Raw genomic sequence first — 11,548 nt, 5'->3', positions numbered from 1 at the left:
CTGAAAATTATGCTGATAGACGACAAAATTATCAGCCTTTTCTTTTTTTCCCCCAACTGCGAGGTGAGCGGGGTCAAAGTCAGGGTCTTACGCCTACCAGGCACGTGCTAGACTGCTGAGCAACAACTGTCAGTCCTAATTTGTCAGCCTCTGGGAGTCTCACGCTCAATAGCGACGAGTTGTACAATTCTAGAAGTAGCTACAGATGCCCTCTCTTTTCGTCTTGCCTGCCCTTTTTCAGAGGTCCTAAAAAGCAGAAGTTATTAAAAAAAAAAAAGCATCCTTTTTTTTCTTCTTTTCACTGTGTAGAGGACAGAAGCTGATGTCATGTGTTCTCCCTCACTGTCCATCTTGTTTTCTGAGACTGTGCCTCTCACTGATCCTGGGCCTGAAGCCCCCAGAACTCCTCCTGTCTCTGCTCCCCCAGCACTATGGCCATGCCCCTGTGGGAAAGATTAAGCTTTGTCACAGGTGGAAGCAGTCTTGGCGGGCTTTACCCTTGGGGCACCCCATGAATACCTTGTGATAGACTTAGTGGAGCCATCCTGGACCTGGAATTCAGGAAGCAGACCTGGGAACCCCACCTGGGCTATTGTTTTCCTAATTGACTCTCAACGTGAGAAGGAGACACCCTTTCCATGTGACTGAGGGGATGGGGAGGAGAGAACAAGTTCAGGCCAGGGGAGAGCGTGTGGAGAGCAGCGACCAGGCCGGACCAGCACGGACCAGCACGTGGGCCAGACAGACACCTAAGGACCCGTCCTGTGGAACGGATACCGGAAGGTTCACTCTTTTGTCCCTTTAACCTTTTTTCCTTCTTGTGTAAGCTAGTTGGGTTGTATAATAAAGTTTAATTGTTAAGAAACAGAGCCAATGTGCCCCAGACATGGCTTTTCACATGGGTGCTTTGGATTAACCCGGGTCCTCGTGCTTGTGCAGGGACACTTTACCTGCTGAGCCACCTCTCAGTTTGATTTTGTTTTCAATACTCAGAGTTTTGTTTTGTTTTGTTTTGTTTTTGAGACAAGGTCTCTCTGTGTTAGCCTTGGCTATCCTGGAGTCACTTTGTAGACCAGGCTGGCCTCGAACTCACAGCGATCCGCCTGCCTCTGCCTCCAGAGTGCTCGGATTACAGGCGTGCGCCACCACGCCCGGCTAATACTCAAGAGTATTTACTTTGTTATTTTTTTTTTGTTGTTTGAGGTAGGGTCTCCTGTAGCTTAAGTGACTTGACTTTTAGAGTCAAAGCCTAAGGTGACCCCAACAGGTTAGGCTTGGCCACTCTCCCCCAATATACCATTAATCGGGTAAGTTCTAGCAGAGAAAGATGTGTTCAACACAGTCCCAGTGGAAAGACATAGCAGATGATGGTTAGACTTAAACAGACCAAGAGAAGATGCGTAAGTCAGCCATCCTAGTCAAGCAGCCTTGCCCATCACTGACTCATCAGTATCTTAGCTCCAGGATCTCCTAACAGGTGGTCTGATAAGTGTGCAAACTCCCTTCCTGGGAAGCACGTTCCTTTCCGGCTGACACCTTGACTTTAGCCATTCATTAATCCTATGGGGTCCACTGCATCATTAGCCTGGTACCTCAAGTGTCTTTCTTTAAACTTTGTTCTCTCCTGATGGCAGTATGGCCACAGGCTGATCCTGTGTTACCAGAAGAGGATATTTAACTCTTGATCCCCCTGGCCTGGAATTCACTATGTAGATCTCAAACTAACAGAAATCCTCCTGCCTCCGCCTCCTGAAGATCTTCACTCTGTTAATTAACCTATTTCAACCTAGAGCTAGGGTAGAGCGCAGGCCTTGTCCAAATAAGGCAAATGCTCAGATGTGCTACCATACAGCTATGTGCCAGCCCCTCTGTGTTTTAACCACATATTTATGGTTATATTATAGGCAGGTATAACATAAAGGTTGCCATTGTCAGTTTTTGTTTTGTTTTTGAGACAAGTTCTTGTTGTATGATCCAAGTTGTCCTTGAATTTCTGATCTTCCTGTCTTGGTCAGGTCCTGTTATTACAGACATGTACTTGGTCATGTAAAAGTAACTTTTATTCTCCTGACTCAGTTGTTGTCTGGGAGGCTCACTGCTTCCTTCTGCTACCCTAGGCCCTAGCCTTGGAAGCTTCTAGCCTCCATACAGTCTAACCTAGGCCTAAAATGTTTTTCAGCCCCTGAGACTAACTGCTTAAAGATCTCACCTTTACTTGTTCTTTCCGAGCTCTGGGCTGGCTGGTTCAGCTCAGCTGTTCTGGCTTAGCCTCTTCTCCCAGCTGACTTATTTCATCTGGTCTTCTCTCTCGGCCTGGAATTGCTCTGTTTTACCTCAAGCTAACCCAGCAATCTGCTCTAGTCTTCTAGTTTCTTCTCCTTTTCTGGCTCATTCCGTCTTCACCTGAGTTCTCTCTCTGCAGCCCATCTACGACTGTCCTGGTAAAACTGCCTCTTAAGTAGCTTCCCTTTCCTCCCTCTTCTTGTGAGAGTTGGGCATATCCTATTCTGTCAAATCTTCTCTGATTCATCACTGCCCCCCCACCCAAGACAGAGTAGACAGAGTTTCCCTGTATAGCCTTGGCTGTCTTGGACTCACTTTGTAGACCAGGCTGGCCTTGAACTCACAGCGATCCACCTGCCTCTGCCTCCCAGGCGTGCGCCACCACCGCCTGGCTAGACATCCATCGCTTTCAAACAAGAGTGCTTCCTTCTACAAACTAACTTTACCTTCGTTTGAGATGAAAGGCATGTACCTAAGCTGGACCTAAGCTTCTCTTCACCCCATACTTGCTCTATACCAGGTTGGCCTTAAACTCAGATCTTTTTGCTTCTGTCTCCTGTATTAAAGGTGTGTTTGTGTTCCAGCCAGATCACACAAACCTAGAAGATCTTTGGATGTGATCTCTTGCCAGAGCAGTCATGTTCTGAATTAACAGTCGTCTACACCAATATAAATCTCCAATATATTTTCACAGTTTATCTTGCTGTCAGTAATATTTTATTAGTACAAGGTCATCAGTATGATTTATTTCAAAGCTAGGGAAAGAATCCAAAGCATTCTTCCAACCGCGTTGTATCCTCAGGTTGTTATAACTATGTTGTTGTTGTTGTTGTTGTTGTTGTTAAAACAAGGCCTTGGGGCTGGAGAGATTGCAGGCTCTGTTTCTTGACAATTAAACTTTATTATACAACCCAACTAGCTTACACAAGAGGGAAAAAAGGTTAAAGGGAAAAAAGAGTGAACCTTCCGGTATCCGTTCCACGGGATGGGTCCTTAGCTGTCTCTGGCCTGTGTGCTGGTCCAGCCTGTTCGCTGATCCACTTGCACTCAAGCCTGATCTGAACCTGTTGCTGCTCTCTCCTCTCTGCCTGCCTGAGTCACATGAGAAGGGCGGTCTCCTTCTCCCATTGAGGGTCGATTAGAAAAACAATAGTCCAGGTGGAGTCCCCAGGTCTGTTTCCTGAATTCCAGGCCCAGGATGGCTCCACTCAGTCTATCACGAGGTATCTATGGGGTGCCCAAGGGTAAAGCCTGCCAAGACTGCTTTTACCTGTAATAAAGCTTACAGTCTTTCCCACACATCCCCCTTCTCATTAAAAAAAATTAAGAACTATATACACAAATATACATATATACAGAATCATCAGGTATCAAGTACACAACCAAGTCCTTTTATACTTGTTAACCTGAGAGAAAGTATTCCACTATCCTACCAAAGAGAGTCCTTTTCTTTTTTTATGAGAAATTGCAATTATCAATCTATAAATGTGTTTTTAATTCTTAAACTAAAGCTTTTAGTAACACTGTGGCTATCTAGTCTTCAACCCAAGAGGAAAAATCTATCTAATAAAGGAAGTGCTGGCTGGCAACTTCCAAGTTGCATAGGACAGAGAGAGCAGACCGCTTGGAAAGTTACAGGATTCTCTCTTTCATTGGAGCAATCAGTCTTCAGCCTTATCGGCCCAAAACATCCAACAAACTGCTTTTTGAAGCAGGAAATCCGATGGTCTGGTCCATCTAGTATCTTCAAAGCTGGACAGTCAACTTTTCAGCATCACTGTTGATCATTGTAGACAGTCAGGCTGTCATCAGCAGTAGAGATAAGAGCAATTTCTCAGTCCAGTGACCATTCTGTCACCCTCGTCTCTTGATGCCCTCATCTTCAATGATACATACGGAGATGTGGCCAGGAGCAGATGTCTCTCTCTGTCAGGAAAGCCCTCATTGTTAAAAGCCATATTCTGTGGATCTCTGAAGAGTTTGAAGACCAACTCTATCTATTCTTACAGTTATCAATCTATTCCTTTAAAGACATATACAAGAAATTAAACAAACCTGTTTTATGACAAAGTAAGTTAGTATCTAGTAGGATTTTTACATAACTAAATACCAACTTTAATCCCTGATCTTCCTGAACAAATTATTAATAGTTTTTCATTAGTGGTACATGAGTAATACATTAAATAAACATTGAACAAAATGAACTTAAGTTTCTAACATACAATATATAACATTTTATCAACATATAATATACAATACATAAGGCAAAAATGAATGGCAATATACAATTTAAGTTCTTATCAATGTGAAGCAAAAGTTGAAGTCTTAAATTTCCATCAATCAAAAGTCTTAAATTTTCATCAATCTACGATACCAATGTAGGATTTTTGAAGCTAGTAGATTCAATAATCTACCTTTTATTCTACAAACCTATATTCTCCCTTCCTTCCCCCCTTTTCCTTAATATTAGATGGGATAGAAAGTAAGAGAGAAAGAAAGGTAGAAGAAAGAAATCCCCAAATGAAACTTTTATTAATTGTAACTAACCTCCTTCGGCAAAAATGAGCATTGGTAACCCACCAAAAACATCCATCCCACCTACTGGGAATGGGGGCATCGTGTTCTCAAAATTACTTTATGTTGTTTAGAAGAAAAATCTTTTTTGGGTACCCTAGAAAAATAATATATTGGCCAAGTGCTGGAAAAGCTAGCTGTTTTTGTCTAGTCCTTTTGGGATCGATCCTTTTGGCTAGCCAATTTATTGTTAATATACATGTAATTTTTGGAAGAAGCAGTAGTGCCAGAGGCAGAAGTTCAATCTTCATCATTGTCCTGTTTTTTGCTCTGAAAGTAAGCAAACTTTTGAAATCAGTCTTCAGGTATGTTGGTACATATATAATTTTTCAAGGAAACATCAGTTGAGGCACCTTGTTCGAGGTGCCAGAGGCATGCTTTTGGGGTTAAATCACCCATGCTGCCTGCTTAGTCTTTAGCGTTGTCCAGCTTTTTGCAAATAATACAGGGCTCTACCTGCATGTACACCAACAGGCCAGAAGAGGGCATTAGTTCTCCAAGCTGTATGAAACAATGCCAAGTTGTAAGAACCAGGTAGCTCTTAAGATTCACTTGCTATATGGTCAGATCTAATCTTTATAAGTTTGGTTGGTAGCCATATTTTTTCACTCCCTGTGGAAACATACGTATACCCACGACCCCATCTCAAAGCTATTGCAGGTTTCCATTTCATACTTGACAAATCTTTGTAGAATATTGGTTGTCCCAGCTCCTCAGTTTTTTCTATCACCCAATGTCTCTCCGCAGCTGACGTCCCTTTATCATTCACATTAAGAAAATTTAGGCCGGGCGTGGTGGCGCACGCCTTTAATTCCAGCACTCAGGAGGCAGAGGCAGGCGGATCACTGTGAGTTCGAGGCCAGCCTAGTCTACAAAGCGAGTCTAGGACAGCAAAGGCTGCACAGAGAAACCTTGTCTCAAAAAACCAAAAAAAAAAAAAAAAAAAAAAAGAGAGAGAGAGAGAGAGAGAAAAAGAAAATTTAGTCAACAAAGCATTATTTAATCGGTCCCTGGGTGTCTTTACCCTTCCCTTTTGTTTAATAAGCATTTATTTTAAGGTACGATTAACTTTTTCCACATCTGCTTGTCCTGTGGGTTTGTGTGGTATACCAGTATCATGTTTTATAGTATAATACTTAAGAAGTTCTTCATCTTAAGGGACACATAGTCTTAATTTGTGCAGGTATTTCCATAAATGCCATTATTTCCAGTAAAGAGTAATCACACAGTCAGCTCTTTCAGAACTTAAGGCAGTTGCCCATTGAAAACCTGAATATGTATTCATGGTATGATGCGCATACCTCATTTTTCCAAATTCGGCAAAATGAAACATGTCCATCTGCCAAATTTCATTCCTTTTGTTACCTCTAGGGTTAATTCCAGCAGATAATGGTATCTGACTATATATGGAACATGTAGGACACTTACTAATTATTTCTCTGGCTTGTTGTCAAGTGATAGAGAATATTTTCTTCAACCCCTTACCATTGACATGATGTTTTTCATGAAATTTTGAGGCTTGGAATACATTACCTATCAATAATTTGTTGATCTCTTCATTTCCTTGTGCCAATGGACCTGGTAAACCTGTATGGGATCGAATATGAGTAATATACAAGGGATAACTTCTGCTTTTGATGGCCTGTTGTAGTTCTATAAATAATGTAGTCGATTCTGTATTATCAGGAGTAAATTCAGCAGTTTCTATATGCAAAACAACTCTTTCAGCATATTGAGAGTCAGCAATTATATTAAGAGATTCAGGAAAATTTAACAATACCATAAGGATTGCATATAATTCTGATTTTTGAACTGATGTAAATGGACTTTTAATCACCTTAGTTATTTTATCAGACTTATAACCAGCCATACCTGATTTATTTGCATCAGTGAAAAAAGTGGGTGCCCCTGAGATTGGTGACCTCTTTACAATGCTTGGAAGGATCCAATTAGTTCTTTTTATAAACTGTATACCTTTGCTTTTTGGGTATCTATTGGTAATGTTTCCCAAATAGTTACTACAAGCTTTTTGCCAATCTTCATTAACCCATAATGACATAATCTCAGAATCAGTAAGAGGCACTACAATTCCCGCCGGGTCCATCACTGGTAACTGGCGCAACCTTATTCTTCCCTTTGTAATCAATTCAGAAATTTTCTCTATGTGTGTTTTTAATTTTTTGCTTTGTTTATTTGCCAGGAATATCCATTCTATGATTCTGTGTTCCCTTTGCGTAAGAAATCCCGTAGGAGAATGTTTTGAAGGCAAAATAACCAGAATGCAACCAAGTTCAGGATCAATTCTATCCACATATGCCTTTTGAAGTTTTTGCTCCACCAGAATTAACTCCTTTTCTGTCTCCGCACTTAGACATCTAGGACTGTTTACATCCGAATCCCCTTGTAATGTTTGAAACAAGTTACTTAACTCATAGGTAGCTAACCCAATTGTAGGCCTTAACCAGTTAATATCTCCCAATAATCTTTGAAAGTCATTAAGAGTTTGCAATTGATCTCTACGGATCTGTACCTTTTGTGGTCGAATTTTTTGTTCATTTATTTTATAGCCTAAATAGGTAATTGAATCTCCTCTTTGTATTTTTTTCACAGCAATCTGTAATCCTCAGCATGGCAAAAATTCTTTGTGCCTCCTGAAACATTTTTTTTTTTAAAACACTAGGATCAGAATCAGCTAGCAGGGTTTCTCTGTGTAGCCTTGACTATCCTGGACTGGCTTTGTAGATCAGGCTAGCCTTGAACTCACAGAGATCTGGCTGCCTCTACCTCCCAAAGTGCTGGGGTTAAAGGCAGGTGCCAACCACCGCCCAGCCTGCTCTAGTTGTTTTAAGACATATCTTTTTGAGCCCAAGCTGGCCGAAGACTCACTTTGAAGTCAAGGCTGACCTTGACATCCTTGAACTCCTGATGCTTGCTTTTCTTTCTTTCTTTTTTTCTTTCTTTCTTTTCTTTTCTTTTTTTTTTTCAGAGAGTCAGAGACAAAGGATACAGCCAGGTTTGCCTCAGCATAGTCAAGGATGATCTCAAGTTCCTGATCTTCCTGCCTCTGTCTCCCATGTCTTAGGATCATAGGCTTCTGACACCACACCTGCCCGTCTCCGGAAGGGTGTTTTCTGACACTCTGCTGTCAGGCATCCTAGCACAGTGCCTGGACTGACTAAGTGATCAGAAAATAGTCCTGATCCCCACGATCTACTTTGTTCTGACTGTTAAATATTGGATAATGCTTTGTGTTCCTTGAAGGAAATGCAAGCAAGATGCTAAGAACAAGTCAGAGCGAAAGAATACTTGCCTTTCCTGTGGCAGCATGTAGGAAGTTTTCACCCACTCTTATCTGATGGCACGCATTCCTGAAATTGTGACACTCAAGCCTGTGTGTTCCTGTCAACTGACCACATGACTCATCAGAATACTGTCTGAGTGCCCACATTCTAGGACACTGACTTTTTTTTCTGCTAAGTCTGTAGAAGCTCCATATCACAGGGCATCCCTCTCTGGAAGCTTATGGGAAGCAAAAGTCTCCTAATGAGCAACTATCTCTGGGATCTCTGTGAGATCCCAGAGATGGACTACATCCAGATCTTAAATACTTCAAGGTAAAAGCAGGCTTCAGACACAGCTTGAGGGCTGGGGAGATGGCTCAGAGGTTAAGAGCACTGTCTGGCTGGGTGGCGCACGCCTTTAATCCCAGCACTCGGGAGGCAGAGGCAGGTGGATCGCTGTGAGTTCCAGGCCAGCCTGGTCTACAAAGGGAGTCCAGGACAGCCAAGGCTACACAGAGGAACCCTGTCTCAAAAAACAAAAACAAAACAATAAAAAAAAAAGCACTGTCTGCTCTTCCAAAGGTCCTGAGTTCAATTCCCAGCAGCCACACGTTGGCTCACAACCATCTATAATGAGATCTGGTGCCCTGTTCTGGTGTTCAGGCATACATGCAGGCAAAATATTGTATATATAATAAATAAATCTTAAAAAAGAAAAGAATTTGCTTTAAAAAAAAAGACACAGCTTGAGTCACACATATTGTGCGTCATCAGTGTAAACAGAGCTGATTTTGGTTCTTAGTCTTTCTGTCTGTCTGTGTGTCTGTCTTGGAGATAAAATCTAGAGCCCCACATTTGCTATAGTTCTACCACTGAGTTATATCTCCAGCCATATTTTTATATTGCATTTGGACAGAGTCTCATAAAGTTTGTCCAGGTTGGATTTGAACTTCAGATCCACCTGCCTCAGCCTCCCAGAAAACTGGATTTTAGGCTGGCATATCAAGCCTGTCTTATTCCTCTTGATTTCTCTTTCTTTTTTTTTTTTTTTTTCATTTGTCCATTCATCCATTCATGTAATTACAGGATCAGCCCAGTGCTATGATTCCAGGTTGCTCCCCCACCCTCATATTATTTGTTGCTGAAGGCAAGGCAAGAAGATCCTTACCAAATGAGCCATATGGCCAACCCCCCCCCCTTCTTTTATGCCAGGGGTTGCGTCCCAGTGCTCTTGATTAGTGAAATGTCATTGTACCACCCTTCGAAACAAGGAAAGCCCAATAACCCCCAGCTGTTTTGTTCTGAGTAGTCAAAAGCTGCTAGGTGTCTTAACCGTGTTAGTATCAGCTGCTGGGTAAAACAAACTCAAGCTTAGCCGCTCACAACACACACTTCCTATCTCACACAGGTCGTAGGGGTCAAGAGTCCAGGCATGGCCTGGCAGGCCCTCTTCTCGGAAACCTGATGGACAAAGCCCGGAAACCTGATAGACAAAGCCCCATACAAGACAGATAAGGGAGGGAACTACTGGAAGGCTCACGTGGCTGCTGGCAGAGTTTCAGTTCCACATGTGCTGAGGCACTGAGGATCAGGCACATGAGGAAATAACATTGACAAGCCTTGTGCCGGTCTCCCTGGAAAGGAAGCGTGGGTATCCAGAAATAGGGGTGATCTGTTGCTGTTGTTGGGTTTGGTTTGGTTTGAGTTTTTGAGGCAGGGTTTCTCTGTGTAGCCTTTGGCTGTCCTGGACTTGCTTTGTAGACCAGGCTGGCCTCAAACTCACGGAGATCCACCTGCTTCTGCCTCCCTGAGTTCTGGAATTATAGGCATGTGCCACCACTCCCGGATCAGGGGTGTTTCTTTTTAAATACAGCAAAATCAGTATTGAGAGAGCAGGCTCACTATCTGTTAACATGGACTCCTTTGCTTACAATAGCTACTTTTGTCTCAATTATTATTATGATTATTATTTAGTTTTTTGAGACATGGTTTCTCTGTGTTATCTTGGCTGCCCTGGACTCCCTTTGTGGACCAGTTGGCCTTGAACTCACAGCAATCCACCTGCCTCTGCCTTTGGGATTTCAGGCATGTGTCACCACGTCCCGCTCTTTTGTCTCAATTTTTAAACCATTCTTTAGGCAGCCCATGGTGCTTCATGCCTTTAGTCCCAATACTTGGGAGGCACAGGCAGGCAGATTTGCATGAGTTTGAGGCCGGCCTGGTCTAGCACAGTGAAAACTAGACAAAGAAACCCCGTCTCAGAAAAAAAAAAATGAACAAAATAAATCATTCTTTAGCTTTACAAATGCTGTGAGGTATTCGCAGAAATACCTGACCTCCCAACATACAGATGAATAAGTGTTCCACACATGCAGCTGACCACACACATATCCAGCTGACCAAGTGTCCCTGAATAAGTATCCCAAACACATACAACTGAATGAGTAGCGTGTCCACACGCGCGTGCGCACACACACACACAGACACACTCACAGCTGAAAAAATACCACCCCACACATACAGCTCGATAAGTACCACCTCCCATATACAGCTGAATATGTTACACACACAGACACATACAGACACACACACAGACACACACACACAGCTGAATAAGTACCACACATAAACAATGAACAAACACCACTCCATAAATAGCTGAATAAGTAACACCCTACACACATACAGTTAAATCAGTACCAAATACAAAATCAATTAAAAAAAATATGAAGTTTTAAATTAAGAATTGTTGTAGCCAGGCCCAGTGGTGCACACCCACAGTTCCAACACACACCCTTAATCCCAGCACTTGGGAGGTACAGGCAGGTGGATCTCTGTGATTTCAGGGCCATCTTGGCCTACAAAGCAGTCCAGGACAGCCAAAGAGTACTTAGAGAAACCCTGTCTCAGGGAAAAGAAAAAAACAAAAAAGAATTGTTTGAATCAAGAACTAGGAATAGAGAGCCAGGTGTGGTGGTGCACGCCTTTAAACCCAGCACTTGGGAGGCAGAGGCAGGTGCATCTCTGTGAATTCGAAGCCAGCCTGGATTACAGAGCAAGTTCCAGGACAGCCAGGGCTGTTACACAGAGAAACCCTGTCTTGAAAAACAAACAAACAGGGCGTAATGGCACACACCTTTAATTAATTTAGGAGGCAGAGGCAGGCAAATTGCTGTGAGTTTGTGGCCAGCCTGGTCTACAAACCGACTCCAGGACAGCCAAGGCTACACAGAGAAACCCTGTTTCGAAAAACCAAAACCAAAATAAAAATAAAAATAATATAAAATAAAATAAAATGGCAAAGATTTTGTTTTTGTCACATAGTTTTGTTACACTGTGTTGCCCTGTCTGCCCTGGAACTCATTATTTAAACCAGGCTGGCCTCCAACACCCAGGGGTCCCCCTCTCAC

The sequence above is a fragment of the Acomys minous genome, assembly GCF_964271855.1.
Source record: "Acomys minous genome assembly, chromosome: 5".
Classification (NCBI taxonomy): Eukaryota; Metazoa; Chordata; class Mammalia; order Rodentia; family Muridae; genus Acomys; species Acomys minous.
The sequence above is the reverse complement of the archived record's forward strand: the minus strand, read 5'-3'. Positions refer to the sequence as shown.